The sequence below is a fragment of the Podarcis bocagei genome (assembly GCF_964188305.1).
Source record: "Podarcis bocagei genome assembly, chromosome: 4".
NCBI lineage: Eukaryota > Metazoa > Chordata > Lepidosauria > Squamata > Lacertidae > Podarcis > Podarcis bocagei.
This window is the reverse complement of record NC_138128.1, coordinates 36,037,320-36,061,196: the sequence shown is the minus strand read 5'-3', so window position 1 is coordinate 36,061,196 and position 23,877 is coordinate 36,037,320. Positions and strand designations below refer to the sequence as shown.

The window sequence follows — 23,877 nt, the reverse complement described above, 5'->3', positions numbered from 1 at the left end:
CTTCCCAAGAAAACAATTTGCCACCCCAAGATTGTGCAAAAACTAACAGAGAGCTTGAGGGGGCTGGTCTTCGACTGTCATCTGCTGCCACCTATTGGCAATAAACCAGATGAAAGCAACTCACTCCTGTTTATGCCTTGTTTATATGCCACTTATTCAGAAATAATGTAATGACCCAATGCCCACTGCAACGTTGCTTACAGTGTTGTGTGCAACATTTTATCACCCCATTTATTTATCCATCTCTTAATTAGCACGACAATGTTTTTTCTAGCTGTGTTTGTTAATTAAAATATTAGCAAACCACCTTTCATTCTTTTAATGGTGAAAAATAAACCTTTCTGGGCACTGAGAATCAGGTTGTGAATTCATTTGACCATGCAAACATCTGGATAGTGACAAAAGAGGCAGAACCACGCCAAAAAGAAGGTTAAATGGAAATTCGTTTTTAAAATAACTGACAAATGGGAGGGGGGAATGCAAATATTCGTTTACAAAATAATCAGTAAATGTCATAGAAATGATAAAACAGTAAATGATATGAAAATTATTGTATGAATGGAAGAATTACAATGAGTCTACCACAAGCACTAAACATTACATGGAGCAGCCCAGACTTCCCACGGACAAATATTTTAATGCTAAAAATACCCCAATGGACCTCGAAGGTTAATTAGGAGTCGTCTGTTAAGTTTTGCATCATGTTCCCCATTGCAGTCATGAACTTAAGCTGAATGCAGACTGCTTGTATTTTTCCAGTGTTTATCGCTTTCTTCTCTTCTGATATTTTTTACTGCAATATATTATTCACAGGGTACTTTTTGTGACTGCTTTGCTTTCCCCCGATAACATTCCACTTACAGTGGCAGATGCGCATGTCTTCATTCTCTCTAGGGGCTCATATAAGCACTGCAAATAAGAAGAACGCCTGGCCTAAGTTGAAAAACTCTGCCTCCAGGGACTGTCTCTTAAAACGTACTTAGTTTCTCAGACAAAACGAATCCTACCAAATGCCTAGTTCGGAGACGCAGGGAAAAGTAATGTAGCAGGATAAAACTCCTTCGGGTGACATTTCCCTGGAGCCTTCTCTAGAAAAAGCGGCAATATTCCTGGGATGATGAGGCTGCTGCCTTGCTCTCCTGAATCATTGGTATAGTTTTACACTTAACACTAATATGGACTGAAAGATAGGAGACAAAGTTTAAGAGTGTGCTGTTTTAGAAGATTCCCCTGCCCTCCCACCCCGAGTAAGGTACATCAAATGTGTGCACATATTTAACAGGGGTGTGCACCAACCATGTTCAAACCTCAATCTGGCACTTTGGAAAACACCAGTGAAGCCATGATTCCGATGCCGGCGTGAAGGGCGATGGATGGAACACCGTGCTCTACCCAGAACAGTCAGCTCTGAATTGGTTCTGTTCAGTGATTTCGCTCGGTGTTTCAGCTCAGTGATTCAGCTCAGCTCAGAGGGTGGCTGCATCTGGCTGTGCTCTGATGTCCATCCCATCCTCGTCACCAGTGTTAAGTTGTGGGTGAACATATCAGATGACACAGCGATTCTTCAAACAGCTCTTGTTTATTAACAGGCCAGAAATGAACTGAATTGAAGGGTTCAGCCAGCCTGCTTATATAGAGCTCCACTACAACGCAACTGTAACACTTTCTGCAACTATCCAATCACTGAACATCACTTTCAATCCCTTATTTGCATGTGGACCTGAGTGAAAACTATCTACAGTATCCCCCTGCTGGCCCAGGGTGAGAACTTCAGTACATAACATCTGGTACCCAACGGCAGTTTTGTGCCTGACCATCTGAGACAGAGTCCTCTGGGAAGGTGGCTATTATTTCCCCCCCCCCTCTATTTGCTATTGCTAATAAGGGCTGTAACATTTTGACAGAAGTGAGTGCAATTATGGAACATAATAGCCCCTCCAGAGTGGATTCAGCCTGCCAGGTTACAGGCAAATAGCTGGACATTTATACATTATACAGTCGTACCTTGGAAGTCTAACGGAATCCATTCCAGAAGTCTGTTTGACTTCCAAAACATTCGAAAACCAAAGTGTGGCTCCTGCAGCCAATCAGAAGCCGGGGAAGCCCTGTCAGATGTTCGGCTTCCAAAAATAGTTCGCAAACTGGAACACTCACTTCCAGGTCTGCAGCGTTCGGGAGTCAAAATGTTTGAGAACTAAGTTGTTTGAAAACTGAGGTACGACTGTATATGTATGTCTTGACATTGTTTGACATGAAATTGAAGTAAAGCAAATTGAACAGGCACAGATCTAAATGACTGGTACACCCTTAGCATCTGGACTTGTTGAAGTTGAATAGACCCAGCAAGGAAGCCTTCCAAAAGATTGATGTCCTCTGGATTTTGTTGGACTCAGCACAGCCAATGGTCATGACCAATGAGAGCTGGTGTCCAACAACATATGGAAGACATCTGGATAAGCCTGCAGCAAGGTCCAGTTCTTTGGATCTTATCTTGCATGGCAACCATCATCAGAGATCAATTTATAGTCAATGCTGTCAAGGCAATGAGAACATGAACGAAGATTTCACCCTGCCACTGTGTTGCACAGAGCAACCCTCATCTTGCTTATGTCTCATGCAAACATTCATATTCATAACAAAACCCAGTGAAGATTGGCAATAAAGCCTGGCCTCTTCCTTAATCAAGCCAGATAGCATAAACTGTTGCTGGCTTTGTGCACAAGTTCCCAAATTGTAGGTCCATGAGCTTTCTTCAGGTGGTTTTCAGTGTGTCTGTAAAAAGGCAGTTAACAATCATACAGCACCTAGCAGTGAACATTACAATTGCTACAAGATGCAGAAAAATGATTACGTGATCTTCAAAGGCCCTCAGCAATTTCCAAGTGGTCTATGGGATCCATTGGTTTCATGGAGGACACAGCTGGTAGTGGCTGAGAAGTCCATTGTTAGCTCTGCCTCTATGGTTGGAGATATAAATGCTTCTGAATGCCAGTTGCAGGAAACCACAGGAGAGCGCTCTTGCTTAAGGGCTTCCTACAGGCATCTGGTTGGAATAGGATGCTGGACTAGATGGGCCACTGGCCTGATCCAATAGGCTCTTCTTATGTTCTTAAAAAGTGCTTCATGGACTTCCTTGGTAACTGACCAGAATGCTTAGTTCTTAACAAGCTATGGCCAACTGATTACAGGCATCACTACCATTTGCAGCATTTTGATAAATGTCAAATTATGTATCATTTCTCTACAGTCATCTAGAGACTGACTTGATTGCTGCAATTTATTTCTATTTATTTTTTGAGATAAAAAAATATTTTGTGCATGATCAGGAAAGTCTCCAAAGGTGAGCCAGTGTACCAGATAAAAGATCAGTCAGCATCCCTGTAGACAGTATAACATTTCTCATCAAATGAGCATGTTTCTTTCTCTTGCAAAAAATCACTGTATTTTAGACTAAGAACACATTTCCAAGAATTGTAAGTTTAATTTCTTTGTGATGTGTTCGGCGCTTTTAGAGTCAACTTCATAGAAGTATAGAGTAGGAGTGGACACCAAGGGTTATCAAGTTCAACCCATTTCATCAAGTATTAGCCAGAGCAAGCGTTATTGAGGGTCATCATAAGCTATTTTCAGATCATGCATATCACTTTATTTGCCACATCACAATTGCACTAAGCTTGATTCAACTAACATGCATCTGACATTGCCAAACCCTTTCTTCAAAATCTTGTTATGCACAGACAGTCCTCAGGTTTTATCCATAAATAATTTTAGCAAAAAAACAACAGAGTTCCATTGCTTTAAAAAAAAAACCTTTGCTTGAAAGCTGCTGGAATCCATCTGAAAGCTCTACCAAAAAAAGCCAACATACACACTCTGTGGCACAACAGACACCCTGGTGCTGAGATGTCAGGTTAGCGACGGGAGTGAGTGAAGCTTGGAGAAAATCTGACAGCAACCTTTCCCCCTTTTTTCTGCATTCCCTTTCAAGTCAACCCTGAGTATAAAAGGTTTCAGAGGCACTGCAAACATAGCTATGTCAATGGGGACACTCATTATCTTTCAGTCACGACATTTTGACTGTAACACTGCATAGCTGATAAATATGTGCTACCAGGATGAACCAGTCTGTTCAGATTCCATGAAAGGATATTGATGGATCTCGAGCAAAAACAAGCGAGCTATAAAAATACACTCTGATGCACTCAACAAGAAGGTTCTGAACAGTTTCGATGGAGGTAGAGAACTCACATCACAGTTGCACTCAGAGAGCTGCTTTTACTGATGGAGATATTTCATTCCATTTCATTTTTAATAAAAGGATTCACCTTTTCTGCAGCATCTGCTCCTACTATGGTAAATGTGATTAACTCTTTTGTTGCTTGGGAGATATCGCCTTTATAAAATGGCGGAAAGACATTGTAGGCATTTTGTAGGCCTTTTTATACCACCTTTGGCATCATATTCCTAGTGCTGTTTGCAAGTAATCATAAAACAAGTACAAGGTGGATACAAGCACAGCACCATGAGCTAAAAGTGGACAAAAGCAGCTCAAAACAGCCAGCAAGGTTAAAATAGCATCTAGAGTTTGGATTTGATATCCCGCCTTTCACTCCCTTTTAAGGAGTCTCAAAGCGGCTAACATTCTCCTTTCCCTTCCTCCCCCACAACAAACACTCTGTGAGGTGAATGGGGCTGAGAGACTTCAGAGAAGTGTGACTGGCCCAAGGTCACCCAGCAGCTGCATGTGGAGGAGCGGAGACGCGAACCCGGTTCCCCAGATTACGAGACTACCGCTCTTAACCACTACACCACACTGGCTCTCTAAAGGGTTTGGGGAAGCACAAAGGCATCGGGCAAACCTCTCAGAGGAGAGCATTCCACAATGGGGTGCCACCCCCAAGAATAACCTCTCTCTGTCTCTGTCTCACTCTTGTAGCCATCTCAGATGCTGGGGGCAGATTTAAGAAGCCTTCCACTGAAGAGCTCAGTGGGCGGGTAGGACGACAAAGGTGGTCCTTCAAGTGCCTTGGTCAGTGCTTTTGATCTAAAAAAAAATGTTTAGGGGTACTCTCATTTTCCTACTCATATTGAAATACTGCCCCTCAATGAGGCCAAACTTAGATTCACAAAATGTTTAGGGGTATGTGTACCCCTGTGCGAGGGGGCCAGAAAAGAAGCACTGGCCTTGGTACTAAACTCATGTTCTAATGTATTGCTCCTTTTATCATGATACACATAAGATATTGAACCCTTTTTTATGGAAACCCCCCAGATGATCAGATTCATTTTATGCTTTACATCTTTCAGATCAGAACGCGTCCACCTCTGGCAGGGTAGCTCTATATGGAGCTGCTGCGTGTAAAACTCATTTTTAGCAAAGTTATGATTTTATTCTCTATGCCTGGCAGTCTACAGTACAATATACTTACTAGGAATTTTATTGTCATGGTTCTCTTATTTTGCCTTCTATCTTAATATTTTATCTATTTCTTTAATCATTCTTTTTTGAATACCAGTCATTGACCATAATAAAGAGATCAATTGATCGACTAAGGAGTTTTGATTTTTTAAAATCTCTTTAGTCAATCTCTTTATTTTGGTCAATGACCGGCACTCAAAAAATAAACTACCGTAACTAGATAAACTAACTAGATAAACAGTTAGATAGAAAAGAGTTATATTTATATATAGTAATATATAAAATATTAAGAACTAACAGTTCTAACAAATTAACAATTCTGTCAGAAGGTAAACCAGCCAAACCACAACAACAAAAATTAAAATTTCCAATTCAACCAAATGTCTGCGTAAAAACAAACACAAAACATTCAAACAGATTAAGCAACCAGATTAGCCACAGTTCCCAGCCTGTTTTTCATTTATGGTGACCTACTCTCTCCCCCTGTCTCACACCCAAAGGGAACCTGGTTCTGAGCCAACAGCCTCTCACTCTGTGGTTTCTGAGTAGCTGAACACCCTGGGTAACTTACTTTCCTCCAATCTATTAGGCTCTCGCCCTGAGTGGCATGAATCATTGCCCACAAGCACCCACAGTGAGAAACGCCCACCTCAGCAACAAAGCAAAATAAGAAAAAAAACACATGAGAGAAAGGGGATGTCAGTAAACCACATTGGGTGTTTCTCTGCCCTTCTCAGTTCTGAGGAAATTCATGGGTTGCAAGGTCAGTAGGAAGCTGCTGGGAAAAGACATGCAGATGGATTTGTTAGCCTCTCCCCTCTCTCTTCTCCTTACCCGCTGGCACAAACTGTGTTCAATGTCCTCCAGGGTCTTGGGGGAAGCATCTGCGGCTTCACCCCTTGTCTTGCATGAAACACTGCCCAATTTCAATGAAAATGCCCTTGCCCAATTTCTTCTGACGACAGAATTGGGAGCGCACTCTTTGAACACCTGCACAGGTGCAAGTCCAGCAGATCAGCTTTCCTCAACCTGGACGTCCTACAAGTGTGGTTGGACTCCAACTTCCATCAGCCCCATCCCAGGGAAGATGGGCATCACAGTTGAAAACATCTTAAAGGCACCAAGTTTGTCAAAGATGGTGACAAAGGAATGCCCACCATGAGAATTCTTATCCTCGATCTGATTTCACTGAAATGCTGGCAAGCTTCCATAACAAGTGTCATTATTTCAAGGCCTGTCGCAGCCTGTTACACTCTGGAAATCAATAGCACACAACAATTTGTAGTTACGCTGAATTCCATGTTGTTTTCCTGAACTGTTCAAGGAATCTAAATTGTATTAAAAAATTGAACTTTTCATCCATGTCTAATATTACTTGCGGGCTCACCTTACCCATACATGACAACTCAACTGCTTTGATCTGTCAGACTAGCAGATGCCACCTAGTACTCATTCCACACTTGCAAGAAGCCAATCTTTTAGTGTGGCAGCTCCTAAACGTTGTAGCTCCCTGCCTAGTGACATCAGACAGCCTCACTTTTTGACACCTGCTTAAAACATTATTCTTTAGGCAGGCCTATCCAGTCATGGAGAAGTTGAGATAAAAACACATGTCTTTTAAGCCCATTTTTCATTTTAATTATCTTTTTAAATACCTGTTTTTGAGTCTTTTGTTGATAATGCTAGTGTTTTATTTTTCTTTTCCATAGACCACTTAGAGGTTTGACTCTTCTTTTTTTTTTTACAATCAACCAGTACACTGATGGTGAAATGAAGAAATACACATTAATATCTAAGGATGGGAGGCATTTTGGTCCAAAACTGCCCTAAATGCCAGGTCACAATCCTATGTTGATTTTGGAAAACTTAAGTTTCATAATATCACTACTACCGGGGTCCTAATTTGGCTCGCAAGTCCATTTTCTCCAAGCCATGTTGGGTATGGACAGGTAAAGTTATGACTACCAGCCAAAAGAGGGGTTATTGTTTTGTTTGTTGTTGTGTGCTTTTATACTGCAGCCCCCCTGTGATCCTCGGATGAAGGGTGGTATATAAATTTAATAAATAATAATGATAACAATAATTTGCAAGCACTACCAATCAGATGAACCTTGGTGCCTGCAAAACCCCATGCCTTGCCTGCAGTTTGATTGCAACATGTACAAATGAAGAAAACAGGGGTTACAGGCACCACCAATGAGCTGCCTCCATTGGTCTGATTTCAGATTTGTCTGAAGCCATCATTGCTTTAAAAGAAGCAGCAGCCTTTGGTCTCCCTATATCTATGATGCATCCTGATAGAAGCGACAGAGGGGTATGTTGTTGCTGTTTTCTAAAGGAAATTGTGGTGAGCAAAAGGCATAAGACCAAAACAAAACAAAAGCCCTAGCAAACACCACCCCAATAAACTGAGATTTGTTTCTGCAACCATGACTTCAGCTAGAGAAGGGATGCCTGGAACTCTTGGAAATATTGCATAAGGACATGTGAGAGTCTATGGCATTATAAATCTGATAGAACAGCTATATTATAGCCACAACTATTTGTTCTACTGAATAAAAAATGTTCCCTATATGATCTGCAGTGCAATTGTGTGCGCACTTACACGAAAATAAGTCCCCCTGAATACAACAGAAGTTGCTTCTGAGTAAACATGCATTTGATTGGGGACGTCCTTGATCCTGTAAAATCTACACTGTAGATAATCATTACCATGCTCCCACGATAATTCAAGCTGAAGAAGGAATGCCATTGTTTTGCCTGTTGATTTTGCATTGCTGACGATAAAGCAGTTTGGATAAGGGAATATTCTCTTTTGGTGCAAGTGCAGTATTTCCTTGTTTGCTCAACAGCCAGCAAGATCCCAGATGAAACAAACCAAATACAGCAATGTAAAACTGGTGATGAAATATATGTCTTATCTCAGTGCTTCTCAAACATTCTGGAGTTGGATTTACCTGTAAGTTTACAGAGATCTCGCTCCACACATCCTTTTTACTGTGCATTCATTATGATTTGCGCTCATATTGCTATTGGGGAGGTCACACATGATCTTGATTTCAATACTCCTTGAACCTGCAAACATTTTGGGGTGGATCTACTATTTCATTTGCAGCCAATGCATTTGCCATAACTGAGAACCCTTAGCTTTTTATACCACCAATATTCTGGTTTATTTTTGGTCCCGCTTTTGTTGCGCTATATCCCCTCCCGACAGCAGTAACATGGTGGCATCAGGATAACATCACAGAACAAACGAGAGCAGAGAAATCCACCATGAATGCACTCAAATTGTGCCAAGAACACGTTGCAGAACACAGTTGAAATAAAGCACCAGTCGAGGGGGGTCTTCAGTCTTTCAAGATCTACTTTTCCCTCAGCAACAGAAAGCACAGGGCTGGCACACCAGTAGTGAATGCTGATTGGATTTTCTACATTGCATTTCAGCATTGATATAAGTCTGTGTCAACAGCAAGCGTTTGAATAGGATTTAAAAATGACATGTAGGAAAGGAGAGAGGGAGCCTGTCTTGCCTAAGGGGCCTCACAACACTAACAGTATGTTGTGGCCCAGTGTAAGGAAATAAACCTCAGAGATAAGAGCATATGAATTCTACTCAGCAACTTATTGGGAACAAGATGGCTGCTTATGTATTCCCCCCCCCCCAAAAAAAGAGGTTAAAGGCTTACAGTAAAGTTGCACTTGCTCACCTATATGAATAAACACAAACTAAGAAATACCGTTTTTTTTTGCTCTATAAGACTCACTTTTTCCCTCCTAAAAAGTAAGGGGAAATGTGTGTGCGTCTTATGGAGCGAATGTAGGCTGCGCAGCTATCACAGAAGCCAGAACAGCAAGAGGGATTGCTGCTTTCACTGCGCAGCAATCCCTCTTGCTGTTCTGGCTTCTGAGATTCAAAATATTTTTTTTTCTTGTTTTCCTCCTCCAAAAACTAGGTGCGTCTTGTGGTCTGGTGCGTCTAATAGAGCGAAAAATACGGTAATTATCTCACCATAGTGGAGAAGACGGTGACCAATTGACCAGTGTGCTTTCTGCTGTCCCAGTGCTGACTGCAGGTGGACTCCTCCAGCTCACCTTTCTTATGGTTCTTTGTCTTTAATTAGGAAGACTTGGATTGAAAAGCCCTTTCAGAAAACCATCCTCTGTAAAGTTAGTTAGTTGGTTAGGTTAGTTGGCCACAACGCAAAGGCATCCCAAAGTGATTTACAAGAAAAACCAAATTGCAAATTACATAATAAAATACCCATAAAACTATACAAATATTCTCAAAGCACGCATCTGGAAACAAGATGGGCACATGGGCACAATGCCTTAACACAAATTCATATTAGGGCAAACACATTTGAAAGGACAAAGTCCTTGGCCAGTTATCAAACCTCCTCCACCTTGATTGAATGAACTTTGCATCCATGTGCTGTAACGTAGAAACCAGCATGGAGTCATTGATACTTCTGTGCACAGTGCAAATACCTGAACTGGAGCTCCACTTTCCCTTTTATGTCTCTGCTTTTCATTTTATTTTGATTTCAATTCACACTAGAGAATTTCCCTAGATAACCTTCCCACCCCACACAAATCACATCTGGATTCCTCCACAGAGGGCAAATGATTAGTGACTCCATACAGCAACCCTCCTGAGCCAGCAAACCTCATCAGCTTTCATGCCGAATGCCTGTGGGCTGCAGTTTCAGAGACCATAACTTTCCATCATTGTCCTTAAAGACTATATATCTGGTTTTGTCACACATACACTTCTGTCCACCCGTGGGTGCAATTTTGCTTTTATTACCCTGTACTGCTATTGCCTGTGAATTTTTACCGAGTTCTGTGGGGAGGGGACTGGGTCTCAGTGGCAGAGCCTGTGTTCCACATGCTGAAGGTCCCATACTCAGTGCCTGGTGCCTCCAATTAAAATGGTCAGGTAGCAGTTGGTGCAAATGTCGTCTGCCTGAGACCCTGGGAAGCTGCTGGAGACAATAAGGGACTAGATGGAGACAAAGGAAACTGTCCACTGGAGGCAGACCCTTTAGATCAGGCACATCCAACAGGTAGATCGCGATTTACCGGTAGATCACAGGGCATCTGTGGTAGATCACTGGTAGATCACTAGCTCCCCATAATAATAATAATAATAATAATAAATATTAATAATAATAATAATAATAATAATAATAATAATAATAATAATAATAATAATAATAATAATTTATACCCCGCCCATCTGGCTGAGTTTCCCCAGCCACTCTGGGCGGCTTCCAATCAAAATGCGGTCTTGACTATGCTACCACTCAGTGGATTTGTAACTGGCTGACTGACCGAACCCAAAGGGTACTCATCAATGGTTCCTCTTCATCCTGGAGAAGAGTGACTAGTGGGGTGCCACAGGGTTCTGTCTTGGGCCCGCTCTTATTCAACATCTTTATCAACGACTTGGATGATGGACTCAAGGGCATCCTGATCAAATTTGCAGATGACACCAAACTGGGAGGGGTGGCTAACACCCCAGAGGACAGGATCACACTTCAAAACGACCTTGACAGATTAGAAAACTGGGCCAAAACAAACAAGATGAATTTTAACAGGGAGAAATGTAAAGTATTGCACTTGGGCAAAAAAAATGAGAGGCACAAATACAAGATGGGTGACACCTGGCTTGAGAGCAGTACATGTGAAAAGGATCTAGGAATCTTGGTTGACCACAAACTTGACATGAGCCAACAGTGTGATGCGGCAGCTAAAAAAGCCAATGCAATTCTGGGCCTCATCAATAGGAGTATAGCATCTAGATCAAGGGAAGTAATAGTGCCACTGTATTCTGCTCTGGTCAGACCTCACCTGGAGTACTGTGTCCAGTTCTGGGCACCACAATTCAAGAAGGACACTGACAAACTGGAACGTGTCCAGAGGAGGGCAGCCAAAATGGTCAAAGGCCTGGAAACGATGCCTTATGAGGAACGGCTAAGGGAGCTGGGCATGTTTAGCCTGGAGAAGAGGAGGTTAAGGGGTGATATGATAGCCATGTTCAAATATATAAAAGGATGTCACATAGATGAGGGAGAAAGGTTGTTTTCTGCTGCTCCAGAGAAGCGGACACGGAGCAATGGAGCCAAACTACAAGAAAGAAGATTCCACCTAAACATTACGAAGAACTTCCTGACAGTAAGAGCTGTTCGACAGTGGAATTTGCTGCCAAGGAGTGTGGTGGAGTCTCCTTCTTTGGAGGTCTTTAAGCAGAGGCTTGACAACCATATGTCAGGAGTGCTCTGGTGGTGTTTCCTGCTTGGCAGGGGGTTGGACTCGATGGCCCTTGTGGTCTCTTCCAACTCTATGATTCTATGATTCTATGATTCTATGATTCTAAGTGTTAAAAACAATACCCAAAGAAGCCCAACAGCTTTGGCTCCCCTAAAAAAAGTTCAACATTTTTGCCCTGCACCCCCCAGAAATGGGGCTTTCCTCCTCCCTAAGAAAATCTCAACAACTTTGACCTGAACCCCCCAAAAGGTGGTAGCTCACTGCCAGTTTTTAACACTGTGAGAAGATTGCAGTCTCTTGAGAGTTGGCCACCCCTTCTTTAGATCATATTGGGCATTGCCCTACACATTTTGATCTGCTTGCCTCCTTACTTACATCCAGTCCCGCGACTGGCATACTAAGATGAAGCTTTTTACACAGTTGTGTGATTCTTCTTTGGCTTCATTCGTCAAATCTCTTCTATGAAGAATATTCACATTGGCCAGGCTCCAGCTATTACTGACTGCTACTGTAGAGGGCAGGGGGAAGAAAGCTTCTATTCAGCCACAAGTTGGATAATATCTATTTTAGTCTATTCGTGGAAGTTGAGAAGTTGAGTCATTTTATTGTCCTATCATGGAGGACATTCATAATAGATATCTGACTCACTTTTTACCAGGAAAAGCCAACTGATCAGTATCTAAGAATCTTCTTCTTATTTTTGGCTAAGAGCTCGGTTACTGCAAAGTGGCAACTTTTACATAAGCATTTAATGCTTGTGAAGAAACATACCCTTCTATTACCAATAACTCATATTAATTTCCCGTTAGAAAATGGAATTGGTTTGTCGGCGCTGCTTAAACTATTTTACCACCCAATCCTTTAAATGTCTAGTGAAACGTAATTCCCATTGAGCTCAGTGGGGCTTCCTAACAGGTACCTGACTCCGCAAGATTGCAGCCTTCATGGATATTACCTGCGTAATGAAATGTTTAATGATTTCATTCAGTCTGTAACTGGAGTCATTTTATTAAATTTATGTAAATTGTTTTAGGAACCACTATAATAATTTCATGTTCTTACAACCTTTAACCACACAAGAAAAAAATACAGTATACTATGGGAAGGGAGAAAGCATGTGCAGCTACTCCCCAGCACACCAACATTGGCACTGAGCATGCAGAGACAAAACATCTGGATGCCGCCTAAAGATTCCTGCATCAAAGTACTAAAAGCAAAGTGCCCAAATTCATCATAGTTGAACAATACCTTTATCAGGACCATCTAAAACAGGCATAGGCAAACTCGGCCCTCCAGATGTTTTCGGACTACAACTCCCATGATCCCTAGCTAATAGGACCAGGGGTCAGAGATGATGGGAACTGTAGCCCCAAGACATCTGGAGGGCCGAGTTTGCCTGTGCCTGATCTAAAAAGTAGGCTTTGAGTTCTCCAGTACTCATTGCATGGGGTGTTATGTAAATCAGGAGTTCAATGACGCAATGTTGTAATCACAAAGTATATCTTTTCCCACAGTCTTCAGAAGGACTGTAGAGGGAGATTACACACTTAGGTCACAAAGGTCATCATACTGTATCTACTCAGAAGCTGCATTGAATTTAATGCGGCCTCAACTGAAACAGGCTCTACTAAGAGTTCTGCATGCCATACCCTCCAACATTTCTCCAATGAAAACAGGGACGTCCTAAGGGAAACTGGGACATTCCAGGATCAAATCAGAAACTAGAATGCCTTCTGTAAATCCAGGACTGTCCCTGGGAAATAGGGACACTTGGAGGGTTTGGCCTGTTGCTGGGACAAAGAAACACACCATGGCCGAATCCCCATTTTTGACAATGTTAATCTCAGTAGTTCCCTGGCTCTGCCCCCAGCCTTCAGTGAAACACACAGGTTCCTTGTTAGGCAGATCGGGAAAATGAAAATAGAAAATCAGCCAAGTGATTGCCCCCTATGTCAGCCAAGCTGTGCATACATCACAGGCCCATGTGGGGGTGCCCGAAATGATGACTCAGCAGGTGGGCAGGGAGGGGTTATGCATTCTGCTCTCCATGCCTTGGGTTACATTTTTTTATTTTATTGTTTTGGTCCAATATGTCCCTAGTAAAACCTAGTAAATCACAAGGTTGATCCCAAACTCACAAGCCTAAAGTCTGTCCTGCACTTATTTAGTGATTATTTTTAAATGTACATTAAAAGACATCAGCAAACCCATCAGGATTTTTCAGTTGGTGTGGACCTGGTGATAAATCCTGCATTAGGGCTGCAAACCTATACGCATTTACCTGGGAGTAAGTCCCATCGTACTCCATGGGACTAAATACAAGGAAACATGTCTTAGAGATTGCACTGTAAATGATAACATATACAGTACAGAAAGAAGCAGGCACTTTACTGCAGTTGCCCCATTTTGCCAGCAGGAGGGCCCACACCTGCAAACTGCTGCAATCACCAAAGTTCCCCCAACCTTCCTTCCACCTCATCCGAGTGCCTCTGCCGTGGCCCCTTCATGTGCCACTTCTAATCTATGCCATAAATTATTGGAAAAGCTCCAAGAAACTGAAGTATAGTTAGACAGAGCTGTTCCACCTGGCCTTTGGTTTGGACTTTATGTCTTCCCTTATGTCTTCCCTCCCCTTACAGTTTTGATCTATGGGCTACTTTTAAAACGAGGCTGCGTTTTAAATTGCATTTTAACCTGTATTTTAAATTGGGTTGTTTTTTCTTCTTCTTCCCCTATTATGTTTCTATTGTAATTTTACTGGTGTTAGCTGCCCTGAGCCCGGCTCTGGCCGGGGAGGGCGGGGTATAAATAAAATAATTATAATTATAATTATAATTATAATTATAATTATAATTATAATTATAATTATAATTATTATTATTATTATTATTATTATTATTATTATTATTATTATTATTATATCCCGTCTGAGGAACATTTTTAAGCTTCAGGACCACGTTCTCATTCCAAGGGCCACATTGCAAGGGTGGGTGTGTCCAGAGGCAAAAACAGGTGGAGGAATGAATGTCAATTTTACCTTTGTATAGCTAGTTTCTGCACACACACAGAGCCATCTCTAGCCTCCATCCAGACTATCAAAAGTTAGGATCAGAGTTCAAAGACAAATCCCAGGGAGGCAAAAACACTCAAGGAGGAATAAATAAAAATAAAATAAAAAATTGCCCAGTAGGTAAAGGTAAATGTACCCCTGACCGTTCGGTCCAGTCGTGGCTGACTCTAGGGTTGCGGCGCTCATCTCGCTTCATGGGCCGAGGGAGCCGGCATACAGCTTCTGGGTCATGTGGCCAACATGACTAAGCCACTTCTGGCGAACCAGAGCAGCGCACGGAAATGCCATTTACCTTCCTGCCAGAGCGGTACCTATTCATCTACTTGCACTTGACATGCTTTTGAACTGCTAGGTTGGCAGGAGCAGGGACCGAGCAACGAGCACTCACCCCGTCGCGGGGATTCAAACCGCCAACCTTCCAATCAGCAAGTCCTAGGCTCTGTGGTTTAGACCACAGTGCTTATACCCAGAACAAACTTAGTTGGTCTCTAAGGCGCTACTGGACAATTTTTTATTTCTTTATTTATTTCTGCTGCATCAGACCAACACGGCTACCTACCTGACTCAAGGAGGATGTGAGGCAGGGACAGGAGGAGGTGTGGCTGAGGAGAGGGGGCAGCCTGGCAGAGAGTCCTGAGGACCAGAGAGAGAGGTGTGAAGGGCTGCATTTGGATAGCTCAGTTGGTTAGTGTGTGGTGCTGATAATGCCAAGGTTGCAGGTTGTATGGGACAGCTGCATATCCCTGCATTTCAGGGGCTTAGACTAGATGATCCTCAGGGACCCTTCTAGCTCTAGAATTCTATGATTCTATGTGTAGAATCAATAAAGTGCTTTATTTGATAGTATTAGGGATGTCATTTCCATTCCTACCACTACGCAATACATCTTGCTTTCCACTATTTAATGTACTGTACCCAATTCTTTATCTATGTTACAAATTTTAGGTAATTAATGATGTCATTATTTTCATACCAGTAAATTTAAAGGAAATGTCAAAACAATGCACAGGAAAACTTTTGTTAATTATGCATTGCAGTCATTCCCAAACTTCCCCCACCCACCATGGACCGCTTTGTACATTATTGAGGATCTTGGGAGACCGCTTAAAGATTTTTCTTCCTTTTATAGCTATTTTAATGTGCTGTCCTAATTACATAGTATTTTTACTGCTACTTTTATTCCTTATATATAGTATTCCGATTTGAATTCCATAGAAAACGTAATGCAATAAAATTGAATACAATATAACAAAGGAAGTAATAAAAATAAATTCAATATCAATATGAATATTTAATGTGATAGATGGGCCATCTTCAGCCACAAATCCAGAGACTTGCTGAAGCCCAAGATAAGGAAAGGGGTAGTACATTAAATGAATTAAAATCTCCGGAACCTGATGAGATGGACCCAAGGGTACTAAAGGAGCTGTAATCTCAGAACCTTTGCCTATAATCTTTGAGAATTATTGGAGAACAGGTGAGGTCCCTGTGGACTGGAGACCACAAGTTTAACCCGAGACAACAATGTCATGCAGCAGCAAAAAAAGCTAATGCTATTCTAGGCTGCATCAACAGTCGTATAGTATCCAAATATAGTAATAATAGCAGTAGTCTCATTCTATTAATAATAGAAGTAGCAATAGTAATAGTAAGTCTCACTCTATTCTGTCTTAATCAGACCACACCTGGAGTACTGTGTCCAGTTCTGGGCACCTCAATTTAAGAAGGATGTTGACAAGCTGGAACGTGTGCAAAGGAGGGGGACCAAGATGATCAAGGGTCTGGAAAACCAAGCCTTATGAGGAGCACTTGAAGGAGCTGGGCAAGTTTAGCCTGGAAAAGAGGAGACTGAGAGGAGATAGGATAAAGGTAAAAGGTAAAGGGACCCTTGACCATTAGGTCCAGTTGCAGACAACTCTGGGGTTGCGGCACTCATCTCGCTTCATGGGCCAAGGGAGCCGGCATACAGTTTCCGGGTCATGTGGCCAGCATGACTAAGCCACTTCTGGCGAACCAGAGCAGCGCACGGAAACGCCATTTACCTTCCTGCCAGAGCGGTACCTATTCATCTACTTGCACTTGACATGCTTTCGAACTGCTAGGTTGGCAGGAGCAGGGACCGAGCAATGGGCACTCACCCCGTCGCGGGGATTCGAACCGCCAACCTTCCAATCAGTAAGTCCTAGGCTCTGTGGTTTAGACCACAGCGCCACCCAGCCATCTTCAAATACCTTAAGAGCTGTCACGAGGAGAAGGCAGCAAGCTTGTTTTCTCCTGCTCTGGAGAAGAGGACCCAAACCCATGGATTCAAGTTACAAGAAAGGAGATTCTGACTAAGTATTAGGAATAACTTTCTGACAGTAAGAGTTGTTCGACAGTGGAACAGGCTCCTTCGGGAGGTGGTGGGCTTTCCTTCTTTGGAGGTTTTTAAGCAGAGGTAGGATGGCCATCTGTCAGGGATGCTTTAGTTGAGATTCGCACATTGCAGGGACTTGGACTAGATGACCCTCAGGGTCCCTCCCAATTCTATGATTCTACCACCGGAATGAAGCTTGTGAACCACTGGTAGTCCAAGGACCACAGTATGTAATCCTGATTTACTGGCTGTGGGCTATTTAAACAATAAAAACAAAGGGCATGATGAGGAAACACTGATCATAAAAAATAAGCCAATGTACCATTAGGTCCACAGCACTGGATTAATGGTTGTTTGTTAGCTAGCTCTGATATTTCATATTGGTTCCTATTATTTCATTTATTTAGAGCATTTGTACCCCAACCCTCAGCCACAAAAGCTCCCAGATTGGTTTACATAGGATTATAAATCAATATGATTATAACTTTATTTTAAAATGTGAAGTTGCTGTGGGTTTTTTTTTGGGAGGGGGGGACAACCAATTTTCTGTGGATTAACATCCCTTGAAAAATATCCCATGGATTCAAATAGACAGACTGTCTGCTTCTGCAGCAATTTGTTCCATGACTTTAGAGGCATATAGCCCATCTTTCTTTTCTACAGATTAATAACTGCTTCCCATTTTAGAGCAAAAAAAGGAAGTATCCCACAGTGATTGAAATAGCCAAACTTCTGCATATTTCCACTTAAAAGAATCAATGGCCACATTCTTTTTACCTATATGTTTTCAGGAATTTATCATCAGTCTCCATTTGCGGCAACTAGCTGTGTGACACACACGTCCAACAAAAAGTCTCTTTTCATTATAATTAGTTAAAGCAAGGCTTCTGCTAAAAGACTTCAGACTTCTCCAGCTAAATAATCAGTCTGCTGTGTTCTGAATTCAATGAAGCCATAATAAGTTTAATATGAAAGGCACTCCTTGCATTAAAGTTCTTACTTTTTTGTGAAAAGAACCATGAACACAAAACGATGCATTTATAGGGAGCCCATTATGCAGATGACTTCCTTTATTCTGGAATAAATCCACTACCGATGTCTGTGTAATTATAAATTTGTGCAAGTGCCCAAAGAGGAGAAAAGCAATGAGACTGCAGAGTTAGCACAGGAATGAGCAAGGACTGGTGGAAGTTTAATCAATGGGAATCAATTCCAAACTGACAGATTCAAAGAGACTATAAATATGAGGTTGAACGTATTAAATGGAAAGGCATCTTCCTGGGAAACAGCTGTGGAATTTTATTGCTTCAACATACTTTAATAGTAAAGTATTGACCAAAAAGGAGGAGGTAAAAGCTGCAGAATATCTAAGAGAGAACCATCAGAAAAAAGATTGTGAATGTCTGGGATAACTCCGCTGGTAGATGTTATGTACTAACCTTGGATCCTAGAACAATAGGCAAGTAGGATCCTAGAATGCAACTGATTGGCTTGCAGGAGAAGACCAATCAGGCTCCAGGAAGAAGTTAATCAGCCTATTAGGCTGGTAGGATCGTAGAATGCCACAACTGATTGGCCTGCAGGAAAAGACCAAACAGGCTCCAGGAGGGAAGCAGAATCAGCCAATCAGATGGGACTCATTGTGTAAATAATGTATATAAAAGCCTGAGGTTTGGGGGGCAATTCAGTCACTGCTTTGCAAGCTGCAATAAAGAGCATGAAATCACTATGGGACTCCGAGTATATTCAGTAGAGCATAAGGTTCTTAATCTTAGGGTCATGGGTTTGAGCCCAGAATCTTGGGCAAAAGATTCTTGCATTGCAGGGGGTTGTACTAGATGATTCTTGTGGTTCCTTACAACTCTATAATTCTATGATTCTATTAATGCTGGCCAAGACATGCCAACTACATCCTTCATTGAAAAATTAATCAGGCTCAGTTAGTGGTGGTTAGTGGTTTGTCCATGGGAGCTAATTGTTAGGATATGTATCCAGCTCAAGAAGAATGACAAGAAAAACTGATGGAATATGCAGAAATGGTGAAATTAACAGGGGAAAATAGAGACAAAGACAATAGAGACTTTAAAGACTGGGAACCATTTATGTTGTACTTACAGAATATTGCAAAGAAGTGGGTTTGATTAAACTCTTACAACTAATAAAACATGAAACTCGAAAACAATTACAATATAAAAATGACAAGATCAGAATAATATTCAGATTTACGAAAGCTTTATTGAGAGTTAATAAAACAGGCAGGAGAAATTAGTATGTAATGAACCAGAAGAGGGAGTTGAGGGAAGCTGTGGGGAGGGGGAGGGGGGAATTTGGGAATTGTATTTTGCTTTTTTATGGAGACAAAGTTATTGTGATGAACAAAATTTAATTAAAATTATTTTTATTTATTTTTTAGAAAAAGGAGATGTACCCATATCATTCCTGAAGGGAAAATGACATCTTCCAGCCCCTCCAAGAGTAGATCTTAAAGTTTTTATGTGAAAGAAACTGCAGTTTTTGTAAAGAGAGAGAGGGAGGGAGAGAGAAAGAGAACTGAGAGCTAACAGTGATCTACTCTGAAAGCTCCTTCACATACATGCATCTCTCTGTGTAGACTTGATGTGAGGGCTCATCCACACTGGGTCTCCTCTCCCCCCCACCCCCCGTACCACCACTTTCCCTAAAAAAAACCCCTGCTCTTTAACTCTAAATCCAAACAAACAGCAATTGGGGTTTTTTGTGTGTTATGTTCTGAGTTGAATAGGATGCAAAATGCAGCAGTCTGATTGGTCCTAGAACAATAGGATCCAAAATGCAGCAGTCTGATTGGTCCTAGAACAATGCAGCAGTATGATTGGCCTCCAGGAGCCATCCAATCCAGCTCCAGGTGGAAGTGAATCCGCAACCTGATTGGCCTACAGGAGAATCCCAGAATTAGCCAATCATATGCAGCCCATTGTGTAAATAATGTACAGTGGTACCTCGCAAGACGAATGCCTCGCAAGACAAAAAATTCGCTAGACGAAAGATTTTTCTGTTTTCGATTTGCCTCGCAAGACGAATTTCCCTATGGGCTTGTTTCGCAAGACGAAAACGTCTCGTGACTTTGTTTCCTTTGTCTAAAAACAAAGACATGTTTTGTTTATAAAGTTAATTTATTTTCCCTTCAATTTTTGAACTGCTCTTTACAGTATGTGTGACTTTAAAGAGCAGTTAATAAACTGTTGTTGTACCAAATTTGGCTTTGTTTGGACTTTTTTTGACCATAGGAACACATTAATTGATTTTCAATGCATTCCTATGGGATTTCGTGATTCGCAAGACGAAAAATTCGCTAGACGACAAAACTTGCGGAACGAATTAATTTCGTCTTGCGGGGCACCACTGTATATAAAGTAGATATTTTGGAGGAACTTTCATTCCTCCTCACCACTATGAGCTGAATAAAGAGCATGAAATCCAGTCCGAGTATATTTCACTGTGGATTGCAGTTTACTCCAAATTAGCAGTAAATAGCGGGTTTTCATGGGGAAAGCGCTGGGACAAAAATTAAAGCGCTCGGACCCACAGGTTTAAAGAGTACCTAGAAATGTGGCACAAAAGGAAGTCTGAATATGCCCTGAAATAACAGGCCTGCGGCTTCCTAGGAGTATTTGTGCTACTTGCTTCCACCGGTGCTATGCTCTACTTGTGTATTTTTTAATAAATCAAATATTGCAAAGACACCAAAAGTCTTCATTGTTCAGGAAGTCAGACCCAGATAGCTCTGCTTCTGAAACGTTGCCCTGCTCAGAAGACCGGGCCTGCCGATATAAGCAAATATTAGCTAGCAATTTTGCGATTTCGTCGACTGGTTTTGTTAAAAGGTTTTCAGCGACTGTGTACTTTTCCCTGCATGCAATGACAGCACTTGTGCAAAACACTGAAATGCAGCCAGGCCACCTGATTCACCTCCCCACACACTGGCATTTCCGAAAGTGGAGCTTTACTGGAAAAAAAATAATTATTTGCTAGCTGGCTGGTTGCATTTCCCACACTGAGAAAGCAGTACTATTTTTAAAAGAGGAAGAAAGAATTAAAAGAAAAGATGTGACCAGTTCTTTCATGGGGGTATGACATTTCAGATAGATTAGGCAGAGTGAGGCAGACAATCGCTGCAGGGTGGATGGGAAAGATGTTGGAGGGCAGAACTACAATATGTGGTGTGCCCTACATCTCCTGCTGCCGTCAAGTGCAGGGGAGAGCATTGTCCCATCTGCACTGTTGAAGCCTTTGGAAAGGTTCCTGCCATTCCGAAAAGCAGACAACAATGGCAGGAAATTAAATATCTACTTGGATCCCCAGTTAGTTTGGCTGCTTTCTCACAGCTAGTGCAGGATGGGAGTTTTCCTGGGGTAATTTTCAATACATTGCAGCAGCCTTTCATGATGTAATAATAATAATAATAATTTATTTATACCCGCCCATCTGGCGGAATTTCCTCAGCCACTATGGGTGGCTTCCAACAAAAGATTAAAAATACATTAAAACATCAGTCATTAAAAACTTTCCTAAACAGGGCTGCCTTCAGGTGTCTTCTAAACATCAGATAGTTGTTTATTTCTTTGACATCTGATGGGAGGGTGTTCCACAGGGCAGGCGCCACTACTGAGAAGGCTCTCTGCCTGGTTCCCTGGAACTTTGCTTCTCGCAATGAGGAAACTGCTGGACCTCAGTTGAATGATGGGGGTGGAGACTCACCTTCAGGTATACTGGGCCGAGGCCGTTTAGGACTTTAAAGGTCAGCACCAACACTTTGAATTGTGCACGAAAATGTACTGGGAGCCAATGTAGGTCTTTCAAGATAAGTGTTATATGGTCTCGGCAGCTGCTCCCAGTCACCAGTCTGGCTGCCGCATTCTGGACTAGTTGTAGTTTCTGGGTCACCTTCAAAGGTAGCCCCACGTAGAGCACATTGCAGCAGTCCAAGCGGGAGCATGCACCACTCTGGTGAGACAGTCCGCGGGCAGGTAGGGTCTCAGCCTGCGTGCCAGATGGAGCTGGTAGATAGCTGCCCTGGACACAGAATTGACCTGCGCCTCCATGGACAGCTGCGAGTCTAAAATGACTCCCAGGCTGCGCACCTGGTCCTTCAGGGGCACAGTTACCCCATTCAGGACCAGGGAATCCTCCACACCTGCCTGCCTCCTGTCCCCCAAAAACAGTACTTCTGTCTTATCAGGATTCAACCTCAATCTGCTAGGCGCCATCCATCCTCCAACCACCTCCAGCAAACAGCACCATGGAACTGAAGAAGGAGAAGCTGTTCAGTAAAGGCAAATCTTTACTGGTACCAGGTTGGGCACTGGCCAAGGGCCAGGGGGGCTCAGAAGGGCCCCTCATGGGCTGCATCCAGCTGTGCAGCCACTCTCTCCACCCCGGGCTCTCACATGGCCATTTTAGTGGAAGGTGAGTGGCACTGCTGCTTAAAAAAAACAAAAATACCCATAATGCAAAGCCCCAGACCTACACATCTTTCCTACTTCACAATTACATAGATGTCAAACATGTACCCAAAATGACATTACTCAACCCTGTGACTCTCCCACCCACATCCTGAAACTTTCCAGAGATTGGCTCCAAAACTGGCTTGGAATATTTCGAAGCAATTAAATATCTAGTGAAACATGTTTTTAAAATGTATGTATATAATGGAATGTTAGGCAAAAGCTGTTAACAGAACAGACATGGCTCGTGGAATTAAAATTAATTTATGCTTATTCCAATAGACTCGAGTTTGCTGTCTGCAGATTAGGCTTTTCATAAGGATGTTTTAACAGGGAGGATAATTGCATCCGTTTATAACGGAGGTGTGGGATGAAAAAAAGAAAAAAATGTTAGACAAAAGAAGGAGTGCAGATCATGCAGAGTGTCGTAGAAAAATACAAGCCCACAATGTTATGACTTTCCAAAGCTGAAATTCATCAGCTATGCTGTAATAATAAACCATTATAACACTTTTTTAGCGTGCACAAAACACTTGGCACGGGTTATGCAGTAATTCTTTGCAAGGCCAACCATGGTTATTATAGCCTGGGGTCAACAAACGTTTTCTGCAGGGGGCTAGTCCACTGTCCATCAGACCTTGTATTTTGGAAAGAAAAAAAAATGAATGAATTCCTATGCCCCACAAATAACCCAGTGATACATTTTAAATAAAAGCACACATTCTACTCATGTAAAAACACAAGGCAGGCCCCACAAATAACCCAGAGATGCATTTTAAATAAAAGGACACATTCTACTCTTGTAAAAACATGCTGACTCCTGGACCGTCCGCAGGCCGGATTTAGAAGGCAATTGGGCCGGATCCAGCCCCCAGGCCTTAGTTTGACTACCCATGTTATAGCCTGTGTTACAGAAGGGAGGAAGGAGAAGGGCAGGGATGAGAAGGTTTCCAAGGACATGCCCAAAGTAGAGAGTTCATAGCAGAGGTGAGATTCGAACAGAGAACTTTCTGATTCATGATTCTTAGGGCCAAACTACAGGTGAGTTAGGGAATCTGTGATCCCAGATGCACTTTTCTCTTCCTAAAAGCAACTGCAAGAGGGATACATGTCAGGAGTCAGCAGGGAGGGTTAGACCTCCCCCCTCCCCCCTCCCCGCCCAAGCATGGCAGCCCTATTCCAAATCATCCCAACACGTTGGCTTTTAGGAGAAGAGGGCATCCGAGCCCATTGTCTCCATCACATTTGGTACTTAGGCACACCAGCACACCCG

At 42.3% G+C, this 23,877-nt stretch overlaps 1 long non-coding RNA gene across 3 annotated transcripts in view; it reads right to left on the bottom strand.

The window, feature by feature from the left end:
* LOC308586325 overlaps positions 1-23,877 on the bottom strand; it is an 84,454-nt gene that overhangs the window by 15,873 nt on the left and 44,704 nt on the right. Inside the window, exons 2-3 of one of the 3 annotated variants that reach the window (XR_014007812.1) lie at positions 12,071-12,203; positions 9,430-9,582 (exon numbers count right to left, since the gene is read on the bottom strand). The exons of the other annotated variants lie outside the window; for them this stretch is intronic. This is a non-coding gene — a long non-coding RNA (uncharacterized lncRNA). Of the gene's footprint in view, positions 1-9,429; positions 9,583-12,070; positions 12,204-23,877 lie in introns of those variants that run through there. 3 annotated transcript variants of the gene reach the window in all.